The sequence below is a fragment of the Schistocerca serialis genome, chromosome 12 (assembly GCF_023864345.2).
Source record: "Schistocerca serialis cubense isolate TAMUIC-IGC-003099 chromosome 12, iqSchSeri2.2, whole genome shotgun sequence".
Lineage (NCBI taxonomy): Eukaryota > Metazoa > Arthropoda > Insecta > Orthoptera > Acrididae > Schistocerca > Schistocerca serialis.
Window position 1 is genome coordinate 156,082,800 of NC_064649.1, and position 16,790 is coordinate 156,099,589.

Consider the following 16,790-nt stretch of genomic DNA (forward strand, 5'->3'; position numbering starts at 1 on the left):
TGGTGTTAATTTACAAGTGGATTGACTGCCGTAAAGAGCAATGTTCTCTAGTAGTCGTGTATTATTGAGTTGTAAATGAAGTGCCTCAGCAGAAAGTAATTTCCGTCGTGCAGCACGTATTGTTTCAGAGACACTGAGTACATGTTATAAGTGCACAAAACGTGTATTATATACTAAGTATATACTATTATTTGGAGAAGTTGCCGCCAAACCTGATTGCTTTTACATTCTGCTTAGTTGTCGTGGTTGAATACAGGTTTTCTTAAGGCTACATCTAATGCACAGCGCTTACAAGAAAGTATAGTTTCCTGCGTCATGCTATTGCTAGCTAGGTGAAATATTTCGTGGTAGCTATGTTTAAAATGAATGTATTTTTGAAAGTATTGTTCGTCAAATATTTGAATAAATCGTCAACTGTAGGTGTGCCTGCACATGTTATAGCATAATAGCTATAGCTGCGTTAGTTTGCACTACAGACTTGGGTAGGTTAGGTGTAACTTTTGATCCTTCAAGGGGTGATCGTGGCCATGCGGCCCGGGTCTGTACTAGCCGCGGCTCGCGAGCTACGGGCCAGCCAGGTTGGCCGAGGCGAACCGCGAGTGAGAGAGCTGGCGGTGGCGTTGGTGGGCCAACAGCCCGGGACGAGCCAGCACGGCTGCGCCGCATGCCTCTGCCTCTGCCGCTCCGTTTGACGTAAATATGTTTACCTCCTCTCCTGGAATCAGTATAAGAGCGGCAAGCAGAAATACACATCAGGCTGTCTGCCGTAATGGCTCACTGGGAGAGGTCTATTCGAGGTAGAGTCAAAAAATGGTTCAAATGGCTCTGAGCACTATGGGACTTAACATCTGAGGTCATCAGTCCCCTAGAACTTAGAACTACTTAAAGCTAACTAACCTAAGGACATCACACACATCCATGCCCGAGGCAGGATTCGAACCTGCGACCGTAGCGGTCGCGCGGTTCCACACTGAAGCGCCTAGAACCGCTCGGCTACTCCGGCCGGCCGAGGTAGAGTCGTCACTCTCATTGAGGAAGGAGGATGTTCCACCAGAGAAGCTGGCAGACGGTATGGCGTACCACATACCACTGCAACGAGATGGTGGAGGATCTGCCTTGAAACAGGCACCACCAACAGGGCTCCTGGCTCAGGCAGGAAGAGAGTGATCTCACAGCAGGAAGACAGGGACCTAGTGTCTAGGAGCAGAGAAAATCCCTTTCTGAACGCGAAGCAGTTGCGGCGGGAGACCAACTTCCCCGGCTCCAGTGACACGATTAGCTGAAGGCTGAGGGACGCTGGACTGCATGCACGACGATCCGCCGTGAAACAAGAGCTCAGCGAGGACAACGTTTTATACCGGCTAGCATTTGCGGAGCTCCATCTGAGGGCGTCGTGGGACAACGTCATTTTCACTGATGAGAAGGTGTTTTCCACCAATAACGACGGTCCACGAATCGTTTACAGACCGCAAGGGACTCGCCATCGACGCGAATATGTAACCACGACGAATAGAAGTGGCCGGCTATCTGTTACCTGTTGGGGTTGGAATTCTGCGAGAGGGGCGGGAATTCTTCACAGGATTGACTCTGGACAGCGCGCAGTATGCCCACATATTGGAAAATGTGATGCTTCCGTCAGTGCGAATGCCGTACGCAGAAGGGGACGTCACATTGGAAGAGCACCATTCTCCCGTTCACAAGTCTGCATTTGTTCAGCAGCGGCTCTCCACGATTGGCGTCAACGTCATGGACCGGCCGCCACGGGCGGCTGATATGAACTCCATGGAAAACATGTGGGCTGAGGTCGCCAGAACGTTAACAGAGAACTGGCCACGAAACCAACCGATTACACTCTTTGGGACTGCGTCCTGGAAGCCTGGGAGGAAGTTGCTTCTTCAGGCTTTTACGTCCGACGGCTTATACATTCTATGCCAAGACGCGTGATAGAAGTACAAAATAATGAACGATTCTGGATAAAATATTAGAGTTCTTAAAATGTTTTGTTATACCTTCTTTTTCGTCATTTTTCCTCATTGGGAGCTAGTGGAAGATCACGTGGCAACAGAAAAGATACAATATGGGTTAGCTTTCCTGTGAGTTGCCCTTTTAATTCAAGTGGGTTTCTTTTGAATATACAGTTTGTTAAGTATTCTATTTTGATTTCATTTATACCCTGTCTTGATACTTACAAACTAATCAGCGTAGATAGACTCTGTCACAGTAGGTTTTGTTATTTAAAATACGTCTCTCTCTCTTCCCCTCCATCCATGAATACACCCTCCGTCCTCCACACAATACGCCAACGATATCATATTATGTTTACTCGCCGCGCGGGATTAGCCGAGCGCTCTCAGGCGCTGCAGTCACGGACTGTGAGGCTGGTCCCGGCGGAGGTTCGAGACCTCCCTCGGGCATGGGTGTGTATGTATGTCCTTGGGATAATTTAGGTTAAGTAGTGTGTAAGATTAGGGACTGATGACCTTAGCAGTTAAGTCTCATTAGATTTCACACACATTTGAACATTTATGTTTACTCGTTGTTAATATCTCTTCTATTCTCTCTCACACACTCTGTCTCTCTCTGACACTATCGCCGCAAGTGCCCTTCTATTACACTGCCCCAAAACTTTGTAAACAAATCTAGCGGTCATTGGAAAATAACGCTACATTTTCTCTTTTAATTGCTGCTGTCTTTACTCTCTATCATTCCTCTCGCCACCTATGAAACAGTATTCTTTGATCTCCCCTTCCCTATAACCCATTCTTCGTTCTGAGAACAGTCCTTCCTTATCTCTCGGTCCTAAGATAAAACGAACTGTGGCACACATCTAAGTAAGCAATACTTTGGAAGCATTTCACGCTTATATTTTGCACTTCTGCACTTTTATCTATTCCCAGGTCCCGCTCTCTTTCCTGTTACCGTCCCTTGACATCTGCATCTACATCTAAATGAATACTCAGCAATTCATAATGATGTGCTTGGCAGGGGGTTCTGTGGTCTGGTGGATTAATTTTGTATTGATGTGTAAGACGTGTAGGTTCACATCTCATGTCAGGCGTAGATTTTTAACAAACACAAGTAGCTCTCCTTCACCCCTAGTAACGCCAAGTGCAGAACGCCAGTAAGCTCCGTAGTTCAATATTCGCAGTAAAGGTAACATCCCTTCGCTGCCGACTAAGCATTCGTTTGAGCTGTGACAGATGGAGAAACCCCCTAAGGCAGAGACTCTGTCACCAGCAAGCCGTCGTAAACTAGAAAACGTATTTCATTTAATGAACCAATGGCCATGTAAGTTCACAAGGCTCTTACTTTATTTGAAACTGAGACGTTGAAAATTGTGGTGCTGGACTGGGATTCGAATTCGATTTCACTGTGCTCCCGAAGATTGCAAACTCTTCGAGGCGTCCTCGAAAGGCACCTATCTGGTTTCGAATCCTGATCACCACAAGATATTCACTATTTCATTTCAAGTCCTAGCATGTGCACTCCGAACTACTGGTGAAAAATAGTTGCATTTTCAACGTCTCTTCGTGCGTTGTCAGTTGTAACGTGTTCGTTTCAACTCACAGCCACATGATGAGCTTTCTATCACAACATTACAAGATCAAACGTTTCCTTACATCTTTTCAAGTTCAAACGTTCCTCTCCATCCTACTGGTGAAAACGGATTTGGGTTTGACATTGTGTTGGTTGTGATCACCAACGACGACATGTTGTGGATTCAACTTCTAGCCAGCAGAGTATTTTCCATGACATCATTGAAAGTACAAACATGCCATTCCTAGCTATTATTGGAAAAGAATTTGATAGTTAAAGTTTCTTCATGACCATGTGTGCGGGGTTTGAATTCAATTCAGCACAGAACTTTTCGTCGCCTGATGTCTAGCTAAACATGTGCCCATCTCGCTACTGGTGAAACAACAATAGCTATTTATCGTCTGTTCCTGGCTAGAAAACGACGGTGCTAGATGCTGGGTTCGAATCCCAGTCAGGCAAAAACAATTCTATCGTCAATTAAGGTCCCAGCATTTCGCTATTGGTGAAAACATTTGATATTTAACTTCTGATTTTATGTACAGTCGTGCTCAAAAGTATCCGAACGACCAGAATTGCATTTCATCTGATTCCCATGCGACCTACATAACGCAGCTGTCTAGCAGGTCCTCTAATCGCTCCTTGGTACAGTCGTTTGACTGTTGAAAATGGTTCCAACAAATCACCACTAGAAAACACTACTCTGTATCGCAATAACACAAGATGTAAAGTAATACCACGATACTACAAGTATCAGGGAACACCTCATCACAGATAAGACTGTCCTTAAGGCTTGTAAGCTCACATTTATTGCAATAAATGACATACCTGAATGAAATGTTAGCACTCTCGTTATTTCGTCAGATAGGTAATGCACGTAGTAAGTTCGTCGTATTCACGATTTCCTCTTCAAAGTAACATACCATACTTGTTATTTAACACAAAATGTAATTAAAAATCTCCGTTATTCACGAGAAGCTAGTTGAGAATATGTACGAACTTCAAATGACACGACGAACCGCCTCGTCCTGCATATGGATTCAAACCCAGGTCATGCAGGCTAGGCCGCGGTGGCCGTGCAGTTCTAGGCACTTCAGTCCAGAACCGCGTGACGGCTACGGTCGCAGGTTCGAATCCTGCCTCGGGCATGGATGTTTGTGATGTCCTTAGGTTAGTTAGGTTTACTAGGTTCTAGGGGACTGATGACCTCAGATGTTAAGTCCCATAGTGCTCAGAGCCATTTGAACCAATCATGCAGGCTAAGATTTCGTGGCAGACGGAAATTAACAGTCATTCCTGACTGGGCATAAAGAGAGTGATGTACCTCATTTTTGTACAGTATCAGTTAGCAAATATCAACTTTAAATTACATAACGTAACATTTTTAACGGACGCGAATTCCTACCCAGCATCTATTGTCCCTGTTAACGAACTACGAGAGGTGTTAAATATTGCTTCTTCACAAGTAACTTACTTGAAATGTAATGAGGTAAAGCTTTGTGTTGGACAGGGATTCTAACCCAGAACCTAATCGGATTGTTATCGAAGCACAATCAACTTTGACATATTGGATTTTCTCGGCAGTAGCTAGATGTATTAAATGAAATGACGAGACGAAACATTAATTTTTCCTTCCCAGGACTCCAACCCGGCACATATCGCTGTTATATTCTAGAGAAAAGGAACGTTAAGTATGGGTTTGTTACACCAGCAGCGACATGTGAGCATGTTTGAACTAGAAATAATATGAGGAAGTGTTCAGTGCTGACTGAGAATCGAACCCCACACATGTCGTTGTTGACTACACACAAAGAGACGACACTTACCGAAGTTTTCTCCACCAGCAGCTCGGAATAACATCCTTCAACTTACTGTGATCTCGCAAATAGTTCTGTGTCTCACTGGGAGTCAAAAACGTCAGATTTCGTAAGTGTTGACAACGAATGAAAATGCATTAAAAATAAAAATTATTATCCACCAGCAGATAGGCGTTCTCATGCTAGAGCTTGATAATACATAATTAAATCTTTAGTGCCGGGCCAGAATTCCAACCCATTCATGCGCAATATGTGGAGATGTTGAGGAATCTGCAGTTTGGAACAAACAACAAGTTGTAGTCGAGCTGTATTGTCACGAAGGGATCAAATTCCGCGTTAAGGGCGGTCTGAGTTGCATTCCCAGTTCAGAACCAATTTTATCGACATACAAAAGCTCAAATAAAAGATGGAATAAGTGTCCTGTGACCATACATAGCGTTTGTTTCGTCACTTGAAATAAATAACTAGTATAAGAAAGGTTACTGGTGATAGAGTTTCTACATGTCGACACTCCTTACTTTATTGTCGTTCCACCTAACGTCTACTTGGTACAGAAGGAATATCATGTTTAATGTGAATTTTCAGACCACACTGCCATTATGTCTTCTTCACTTGGCGTAGCCAGAAGAGAATACAATCTGCCTATCCCTATCAAAAAACATCGGCAGAAGTTGGAATCGAACCGAGACCATCGTCATATGAAACTATCATCAGTCCAACAGACCACCAAACCCTCTACTCTATGACCCATTTCTCTATCATAACACTGTTGCGGCACTCAAGATGAGAATTCTGACACACAGGCTCCCTGTAGTGGTTTGCAGGATGTTCAGTACATTCATTTACTTCGTTGACCGAATCGCCATGAACTAGCTGCCTTGGCTACCCAGTGCATACATTCGACTCTATTTTGTAATCACCGAAATAAAATAACGTAACTGCCAACAGTATAGGATGCAGAAATTTAAATAGGAAGTGTTCATTTCCATTTGAGCTACTCTATTGCGCTATCTGTGTGTTGAAACCATCGTGCAGTGCAAGAGAAATGCTGTATCTGTCTGTCTCTCAGAAGTCTGGATCCGGCCAATGCATTATCTCACAGCACTGTGGAGTGCCGAAGTTCTGGAGGAACTGTTGTTCACTTCCAGAGGTGCTGTAGCTACGTCACAGCTAGTAGCGTAACGGTAAGCGCCGCGCACTGCTGATAACACGTCGCATGTTGTATTACATTCGCTACTACATTTTTTCAAAACACAATTCTGCTGTCTGCTGAAGTTAACAATTTAATGGGACTTTGAACATAATTCTCTTCACTTCTCAACCCAAAATAGTCGCATGTGGAAAAAAGGCCAACTTCTGCGTCATTTTGTTCTTTTCAGGTTTAATAGACGGCCAGGCAGCAGATGCGCTCAAAGCTTTTGTATTATGTATGGGGGGAGTGCATCGTGCCAAAATAGTCAGAAAAGTATTTTCTACATTAGCTGTCGTCTGGTAGTGGCATTTCATTCTTCTTCAAACCTTGTTTGACAACTTTAACTCACAACAAGTTTTCTACGTGCATGTAATCAATAAACTGCATGTGCGTTGTCAGACTGTTATCCATAACATCAGAGAATTCGCATATATCGTTGATAATTAATTTCTCTCTCATGTTTAGTATTGTTTTAACAACACTAAAAGAAAACTTACGAAAACTGTGCACTGTATTGTAAGAAATGAAATAAAACTACCCACGATAACCTTACGACGAAAGTAAGCCTGTTTTAACAAAACACGAATTAGTAAAACACTACTCACTTAGCTTTCGATTGGGTCTGTGTTTAAATGGTATGCTGTGTCATACTCAACAGGTATGCAAACGTGGCATCTCATAAATAAAGTTACGTATTCCTAGAAACCCAAAATTTGCTTGTCAGCAGCGGAAAGAGACGTTTCCTGTTGTGCAGCATTGTGAGTTTTTCTCCATTGCACTATGAGCTGAAAGTATTTTCTTACGATTTGCTTATAGATGTTTGATCTGACTGCTTACAGCTCTCACATAGAAGGTATAAAAACGCTACCTTCAGCGCGGCTGGAAGCGCGAACCATAACAGCCGCGTTTCCACAGGCCAGCACGTCAACACAGAGCTGGCGGATAATTACGGTTTGCGCCTTCCTCTTACGAGGCTAATAGTGGCTAGAACTTGTAAACCGCTATTTACAGTACGAGATTAGTTGCGATTGCCACGTTCAATGACTTTGCTGGGCTGAAAACCGTAAATTTACAATCTTCTGTTACATCTCAATCGATAACAACTCAGGTTATTCAATGGAAATGACACGAGAAATCAAGTGAACTTTGAGGCTTAATTCCGTGCACACCAGGAAGTAACTCGTCGATCACAGAAGTGCCAAACATACCTTGCGTTGTTGCCAAATCTCAGTTACATTACCAGCAGGAAGAAGACGAACCGATGTGATCCTACAGCGGGCTGGGAAATGACCATAGCTGGCGTCTCAAAGACGCGGCTGCTGCGGCCTCGAATACGTAATGCGTCTGATTCGCATTTCGGTAACTAGGATTAGGGACTGGAGCTTAGTTACTAATAATACTCAGAACTGACTGCTACTAAGCATCATAAATCAGTAACTCTCATAGTTGTTTTTATATTTCTTAAGCAACTGTACTCAAAACTAAGAAACTCACTCACGGACGTTTTCGTGCCTCGCCGATAGTCGAGCACAATAAACAAATAAAAATAAAAAGAGAATGTGTGTGTGTGTGTGTGTGTGTGTGTGTATGTGTGTGTGTGTGCGTGTGTGTGTGTGTGTGTGTGAGAGAGAGAGAGAGAGAGAGAGAGAGAGAGAGAGAGAGAGAGAGTAAAAAATTGTTGTAAAGAAATTGAATACTGGTATTTAGAGAAATCTTTCATTAAAATGACTCGTTCCAAATCATTATGAAATGTCGTATTCATGATCTATGAAACAAGTATTAATCTAATCTAATCTAATCATATCATATCATATTGCTGACTATCCATGTAGAGTCATGAAGTACCGAAATTTTCGCCTATATCAGTAACCAAATCTAAACTTGAAAATAAAAGACGACAGTTTTTGTAATAAACCGGGACTCCTATCAAGACCCTTTCATCCCTGTTAACTAACCATGAAAGATGTCTGATATACCTCAATTCAGAAGTAACGATGTGTGTATGAATTTAAAGATGAAGCGCATGATGTGAAGTTCTGCGACGGAGATACGAACCCAAGACGTAATCAGATTGTTAACTAAGTAAAATCAAATGTTACGTATCTGTTTTTCTTGCCAGCTACTAAGTGTTTAATCTAAAATAAGGACACAAATTTTTGTGCCTGAGTGACAATCGAACCGCACTCCTATAGTTCTTCTTTATTGTCCACGAATATTGCTTAAGTATCAATTGCTTACTCACCAACAGTAAGATGTGTGCGTGTTTGTCCAGAAATTGTTGGCAACATGAACAGACATAAAAAATGCACGTTAATTTTCACTAGCAGGCCGGTGTGCACATGATAGGGCTTGAAATGAAATTATGAATATTTTTGTACTGGATCAGGATTCGGACCCACATATTTACCTTTGGAGGAGACCTAGAGAAGACTACAGTCTTGGGAAAAGGAATGAAATGATTGAACTATACTGTTCCTAGAGATTCAGATCCTCGAAAGAGGAGATACGAATTCGAATCACAGTCCAGCACCAAATTTTTCAACGTCTCTAGTTCAATCAAGTACAAGTAAAATAAGAGCCCTGTTCCTTTAGACGGCTAACAGTTCATCAAATAAAATAAAATTTTCTAATGTAAGTAAGTTTATTGGTGACAGTATTTCTGTTTACCCTGACCTCCACCTATGTCATTTTCCAACAAGAACCGGCTCTGCCCAGTTTGGAATGAAGGAACGTGATGTTTAATGCGGATTCTGGATTATAACAGCTTTCTCTTGAGGTTACCATAGGTAAAGTAAATCTGTTTGTGCCTCTTAGAAGTAAATGCCTGAACTCACATATTGCACTTGTGATAGTTCGTTCCACCGAACCATGGAACCGTGCGACCGCTACGGTCGCTGGTTCGAATCATGCCTCGGGCATGGATGTGTGTGATGTCCTTAGGTTAGTTAGGTTTAAGTAGTTCTAAGTTCTAGGGGACTGATGGCCTCAGCAGTTAAGTCCCATAGTGCTCAGAGCCATCTGAACCACCGAACCATTGTGGCCACACTTCCCAGCCCCAGGAATGTGCTGTAATGCATGATGTGCTTAGCGTACTAAACTTGTCACGGTGGAAAAAAACGCGAGTCTATTAAATGGTTAAGTAGAAGCAAGCTTCTGACGTGGAGATAATGCTGTACTCATGTCTGCAGGATGTAAAGACTCTTCTAGGCGTCATAGCCTCGATTTGAAGCCATTTTGAAATTTTCACTAATTCAGGAAATTTCTTAGTTCGAGAAAATCCACTGTGAATTGTGAAGTTACCGGAGAATTCGATTATCACCGTCATTATTACTATCATTTTCTTCGTACCGCTGCTGGAACACATGTGCTTCAAGATCATTTAAGTCCTTTTGGTCATTATAAAAGTAGTTGCCCAAGAACAAGTTCCTTCCTTGTCTACGGAATCCCTTTCATGTTAATATCAAACATCAGCAATTACTCGTAGGTCACATTAAAACTAAAGTAATTGATGAAGACGTACTTGATAACGAAAACGCGCTGCCTTTCTTCATTTACTTGCGCCTAGAAATGGCTGTCGAATACTGCCAAACCAAAAGCCAAGGGATCTTACTGCCTTCCAATATACGTCGCCGTCAGTTCTTCCATATGATTTGGTCGACGTGACCTGTTTCAAGTCGTGTATGACACAGAACGTTTTAGAAAATAAATTGTTTTCCTTTGCAATAAACAGAAAGATTTTCATTCTAAGCCATCCAAGTCCAAAATTTTCGCAATATTAGTTCAAATTTAATATTCGCTTCCATAATGTAAGGAAAGTATTTCACAGTAGCAAAACCCGCATCCGACTCACTGTCCTTACACTTAGTCGCTGGCCATAAATTCTAGCCGAAAGTGACGCCAGTTTAAGTAACCTAATGTAGCGAAGACTGTTTGCCAGTGCTCTTTCTCACCGGAAAACATGCAATTCACTCATTGGGCTCCATAAGTACACTGTAACAGTAATTTCTGTGTGTATGCAATGCTTACGGATTGTAGAATTTAGTGGTGCTCTCCCTTCCACTTCTGTGTACAATATGCCTGACCTAAGCGGGCCCTTTGTCATTACAGGCCCTGGGCGGTGCAACATCACATTGACAACAGTAGTGTGCTTATACTGACAACCTCATTGTTCGTTTTACCCGATTTTGTAATCATTTAAGTAAAACTACATGACCTTCGAGTGGGAGACATTTCCTCCCCCTTTTCTTTCTGTGAAATTTGTCAGTAAGCTTTTTGCCTTCGAACCAGCGAAATGCGGCAGAGTACGGCTGGTAAACGATTTACAAACCACTATTTAGTGCCGCTAACACGATTTCTTTAAACATTGGCGTAGCTGAAGGAATTTAGTTTCTTCTTAAATCGTCTTATGCAGCAACGTTCACAGATATCTCAAATAGGAAAAGCTCTTTATCCAGGTACGAAGGTTGTAAAACAAACTTCCCACAGTTTGTGTCAGGTTGTCTGATAGCACTGCGTAAGTATTTTGTGTAAGAGGTATTAAAGTAGTGTTCCTGTAGCTGTGGGAATCATTGGTAGAAAACGAGTTTCACACCAGTGGGTACAGTACTGATAAATATTCAAAATTATTATCAACCAAAGTCTGCGTTCATCCACAAACAGAGGTGTATTTGTAATATTGAAGCTAGACTACGTATCCTTGAGTGGGCATTGGAAGGCGTTTACACACACGTATACGAGGGTAATCCCAGAGGTAAGGTCTATTAAGGGACACGCAAGTGCCAACGCAGGCACAAACGAGAGATCCTTAATTTTAATAGCAAGCAGAAACCCCAGTGTTGGCTGCATGGTGGCAAGGTGATGAAGAGCAAGACTATGGATACGAAGGTCTCAGGTTTGATCCCTCACCAGTCCCACGATTTTTATGTGCCGTTTTACACATATTTCCCCTGGGGCAGTGTTTGTTGATGTGAAAAATGCCGAGTTGCACTGTGGTCCGAAAGCCACGTAAAACTGTAGGTTCCCCTATTAACTGGCTAGGTAAGTCAAGTCAAAGGTCGGATGAAAGCAACACAGCATACCACCTCCAACAAGACCGTGCCTATTAAAGCAATGTGGTGTTCAAACCACTCTTGCGACTGATGACTGCTTTACTTTCTATGGGTTCCAAAACTAATGATCTTAGGGTTATTAACATTTTTGTGTTTTCATGCTGTTGCTTTGATGCCAGTAAACGTAAGTAACCGGCCGAGCACTGTCGATGCTGTCGACCCCAGTTACAATTTTGGTCAAGGCTACGTTTCAGTCGAATACCTCTATGGGCCTTTCTGCGTATTTCAAGATATACTCTTATACACTTGGTACGCTTCCAAATTCATATCTGATAGAGCTGTATTTAGCAACATGAATCAGATATGTTTTCCGTGCAATATATCGGACAACACGTCAGTGCAGCGAGATTTCGTTTATGTGTTGCGCATGGTGCAAGAAATATTTGTGGTTTGCTTGCTTCTGTGATAGGTTTCACCGCACTGAATGCGAGCAAGCTCACGAATAGACTGTCAATAACTGGAATTACGCAATAACACACTTAAAAGTTGTATTTTTGGATTATGTATCCCGATGAAAATAACTGTAAACAGGTTATATGCCTACTTCCTTATTATCGCGCTTCTCGATGCTTTCCTCAAAAAATTAAAATAAAAATAAAAAGAGAGAGAGAGACAGAGAGAGAAAATAGAAATGTATTTCAAATATCAGCTCAGTGACGCCATGTTCGTCTCGTGTTGTAAAGCAAGGATAGTTGATAGGTAATATCTCGTTGTACTAGCGATATGTATGGTTATGGGGTTCTTTGTTTTCTCTCTGCAAACAACTAGAACAGAACTCAGTAACAAAGTGGTAAGAACACCTACTCAGTGCGCCAACTAAACACTCAGCCATTCTTGGTTATTTTGTTAATCGTCTGTAATGCAGTAAACATTCTTGATTATTGATTTGTAATTACTACCATTGTTATTGTTATTCGCCACCACACAACAGCTTTCCTATCACTCATTGCCGCCGATGCACGTAACGAATGGATCAGGATGAATGGAATGTGGGATGTTTCGACACGGAGAATATACACATTTATCTCGGCGTCTTGTGTCAGGGTAATATGAAAATCTCAACAAGAAAAGACGACAATAACACCCAACTATTTCTGTCCACTTAACGCCATGACGACAGACAAATTGGCGTCTCACTGTATTTTGATTATAATTCGTTAGCCTTTTTGCGACCTCATTTTAATACCTCGTGGGAGAAGGCATAATATTTTGCTTTTTGAACACCGAACAATAACACACAAAGATAGTAGATGGAAGGATACAAAGAAAAAAATCAGACTCATGGGTTTGGATCCAGTTCATCATAAGAAGACTAAACAAGAGGGAAACATTATGAAAGCAATGAATACGCTGGTTAGTATACGTTATTTGTATAGATCTGAAGATGAAAAAGCGCAGATCTGCACAGTGCCAGCATCTGCACTTTAGTTTCTGTCTTACTGAGCATAATTTTTAGTTACTTCTCTTCTGAATTATCAAATGAATTGATTATTACGTGGTACAGAATAATTAGGTAACTGTGTTTCTTACAGCTTCCATTTGCACCAACATTTTTCTACATTCTCGTGCAATTCATGAAATTCTACTTGTATGATCACAAGACTGCAATCGATTTCGAGGTGCAAAGTGTTTGTTATCTTACTTTTCGTGACAGGTTGCCAAAGTTGATTTCCAAAGACTTTATGTTGTACTGAAATAATCTTTTGTAACAATGTAACAAGGTAAGTGTTTTATTCGTATATATTATGTGCGAAACTGTAATCGTGATGGAAGATTACACACCTGAATGTTTGACACAGCTGGTAGGAGAAAACGCTGCATATTAACCAAACCCCGCGCCTCGTCTCCGTATCCTCCTATGACACGAGCACAGGATTCTCCTCCTATAACGCTACAGAGCTGTTCCTAGCACAGCTGAGAATTGGCAACATCGTCACAAACATTTGGCAACACTGTGACAGTACAATCACTTCCGCGTATGATACTGAACTGACTCGCTAAATTCACTTGATATTCCATCTCCATTTGAATGACTCATGGTATATAATCCTCACGTAAACTGAGACACTGAGACAGAAATTACAATTTTTTGGCTAAAGAAATGCTATTCTTCACATAAGTGACAGCTTTTAATATCGTTCACGATGGGTTATGAGGCTGAGCGACCAATACCATGACGAGAGTGGCATGCTGGCAGCAGTGTGTCCGTAGCCCTGTGGTACCGTCCGTGTCTCGAGTTCCAACGGTTAAGAAAATCGTCAGTTCTAACCGTGGTAGGGGCAGCGCGTGCGAGGTCTTTTTTGTGTATTCTTTCATGGAGCTGCGAATTCCCAGAAAAAATTCTGTAACAAAATCAGAAGAAAACCTTTACACACCAAATCCTCTTGGCAGCTCGACACAGTAAGTTGTAATAATGGTCATAGATCTCGGCTTTGTGACTGCCAAGCTGCTATACAATACAAGCGTCTCTGAAGAAATTCGAATCGACCGTCAACAATACGAAATTCAATAACGTTCTTCACTTAAGACTCCCATGCCAGGGTGATAAGTATGAAGGAAATAAATTGATTAGCAAATCGCAAGAAAATACTTTCAGCTCAAAGTACAATGGTGAAAAACTTACAATGCTGCACAACAGGTAACGCCTCTTTCCGCTGCTGACAAGCAAATTTTGGGTTTCTAGAAATACGAAACATTATCTGTGAAATGCCACGTTTGCATACCTGTTGAGTAAGACACAGCATACCATTTAAACACAGACCCAATCGAAATCTAAGTGAGTAGTGTTTTACTAATTCGTACAGATAGAGGCACGCTTGTGTACAGATACTCAGTTTTGTTAAAACAGGCTTACTTTCGTCGTAAGGTTATCGTGGGTAGTTTTATTTCATTTCTTACAATACAGTGCACAGTTTTCGTAAGGTTTCTTTTAGTGTTGTTAAAACAATACTAAACATGAGAGAGAAATTAATTATCAACGATATATGCGAATTCTCTGATGTTATCTATAACAGTCTGACAACGCACATGCAGTTTATTGATTACATGCACGTAGAAAACTTGTTCTGAGTTAAAGTTGTCAAACAAGGTTTGAAGAAGAATAAAATGCCACTACCAGACGACAGCTAATGTAGAAAATACTTTTCTGACTATTTTGGCACGATGCACTCCCCCCATACATAATACAAAAGCTTTGAGCGCATCTGCTGCCTGGCCGTCTATTAAACCTGAAAAGAACAAAATGACGCAGAAGTTGGCCTTTTTCCCACATGCGACTATTTTGGGTTGAGACGTGAAGAGAATTATGTTCAAAGTCCCATTAAATTGTTAACTTCAGCAGACAGCAGAATTGTGTTTTGAAAAAATGTAGTAGCGAATGTAATACAACATGCGACGTCTTATCAACAGTGCGCGGCGCTCACCGTTACGCTACTAGCTGTGACGTAGCTACAGCACCTCTGGAAGTGAACAACAGTTCCTCCAGAACTTCGGCACTCCACAGTGCTGTGAGATAATGCATTGGCCGGATCCAGACTTCTGAGAGACAGACAGATACAGCATTTCTCTTGCACTGCACAATGGTTTCAACACACAGATAGCGCAATAGAGTAGCTCAAATGGAAATGAACACTTCCTATTTAAATTTCTGCATGCTGCACTGTTGGCAGTTCTGTGTAAGTGGCAGTTACGTTATTTTATTTCGGTGATTACAAAATAGAGTCGAATGTATGCACTGGGTAGCCAAGGCAGCTAGTTCATGGCGATTCGGTCAACCAAGTAAATGAATGTACTGAACATCCTGCAAACCACTACAGGGAGCCTGTGTGTCAGAATTCTCATCTTGAGTGCCGCAACGGTGTTATGATAGAGAAATGGGTCATAGAGTAGAGGGTTTGGTGGCCTGTTGGACTGATGATAGTTTCATATGACGATGGTCTCGGTTCGATTCCAACTTCCGCCGATGTTTTTTGATAGGGAGAGGCAGATTGTATTCTCTTCTGGCTACGCCAAGTGAAGAAGACATAATGGCAGTGTGGTCTGAAAATTCACATTAAACATGATATTCCTTCTCTACTAAGTAGTTACTTGTGAAGAAGCAGTATTTAACATCTCTCGTAGTTCGTTAACAGGGACAATAGATGCTGGGTAGGAATTCGCGTCCGTTAAAAATGTTGACGTTATGTAATTTAAAGTTGATATTTGTTAACTGATACTGTCTAAAATCGAGGTATATCACTCTCTTTATACCTAGTCAGGAATGACTGTTAATGTCTCTCAGTCACGAAATCTTAGTTTGCATGACGTGGGTTTGAATCCATATGCTGAACAAGTCGGTTCGTCGTGTCATTTGAAGCTCATACATATTCTCAACCAGCTGCTCGTGAATAACGTAAATTGTTAATGACATTTTGTGTTAAATAACAAGTATGATATGTTACTTTGAAGAGGAAATCATGAATACGACGAACTTACTACGTGCATTACCTATCTGACGTAATAATGAGGGTGCTATCATTTCATGTATGTCAGTTATTGCAATAAATGCGAGCTTACAAGCCTTAAGGACAGTCTTATCTGTGATGAGGTGTTCCCTGATATTTCTAGTATCGTGGTATTTCTTTACATCTTGTGTTATTGCGATACAGAGCAGTGTTTTCTAGTGATGGCTTGTTGGAACCATTTTCAATAGTCAAACGACTGTATCAAGGAGCGATTAGAGGACCTGCTAGACAGGTACGTTATGTGGGTTGCCTGGGAATCAGGCGAAATGCAATCCAGGTCGTTCGGATACTTTTGAGCGTGACTGTACTTCGTTAACAATCCGATTAAGTGCTGGGTTCGCATCCCTGTCACAAGCTTTATATGATGGAATTTCAATTTTAAACATGAGCATACCTTGTTCCTTGTGAATGACACCATATTAAACGTCGTTGGGGGTAGTTCCCAGGACGGTAACTGTTTTGACAGGATTCCCAGTTCAGTACAAACATTTTCGTCATTTATTTTCAGGGTCTGGATTGATAACTGATACTGGTGCAAATGTCTGTACTTCACGTCTCTTTATGCCTAGTGATCCGGTCTCAATAAGGCACAAACAAAGCTTAGCGTACTTGGCAATGGCTATATGTGCTGGGTTTG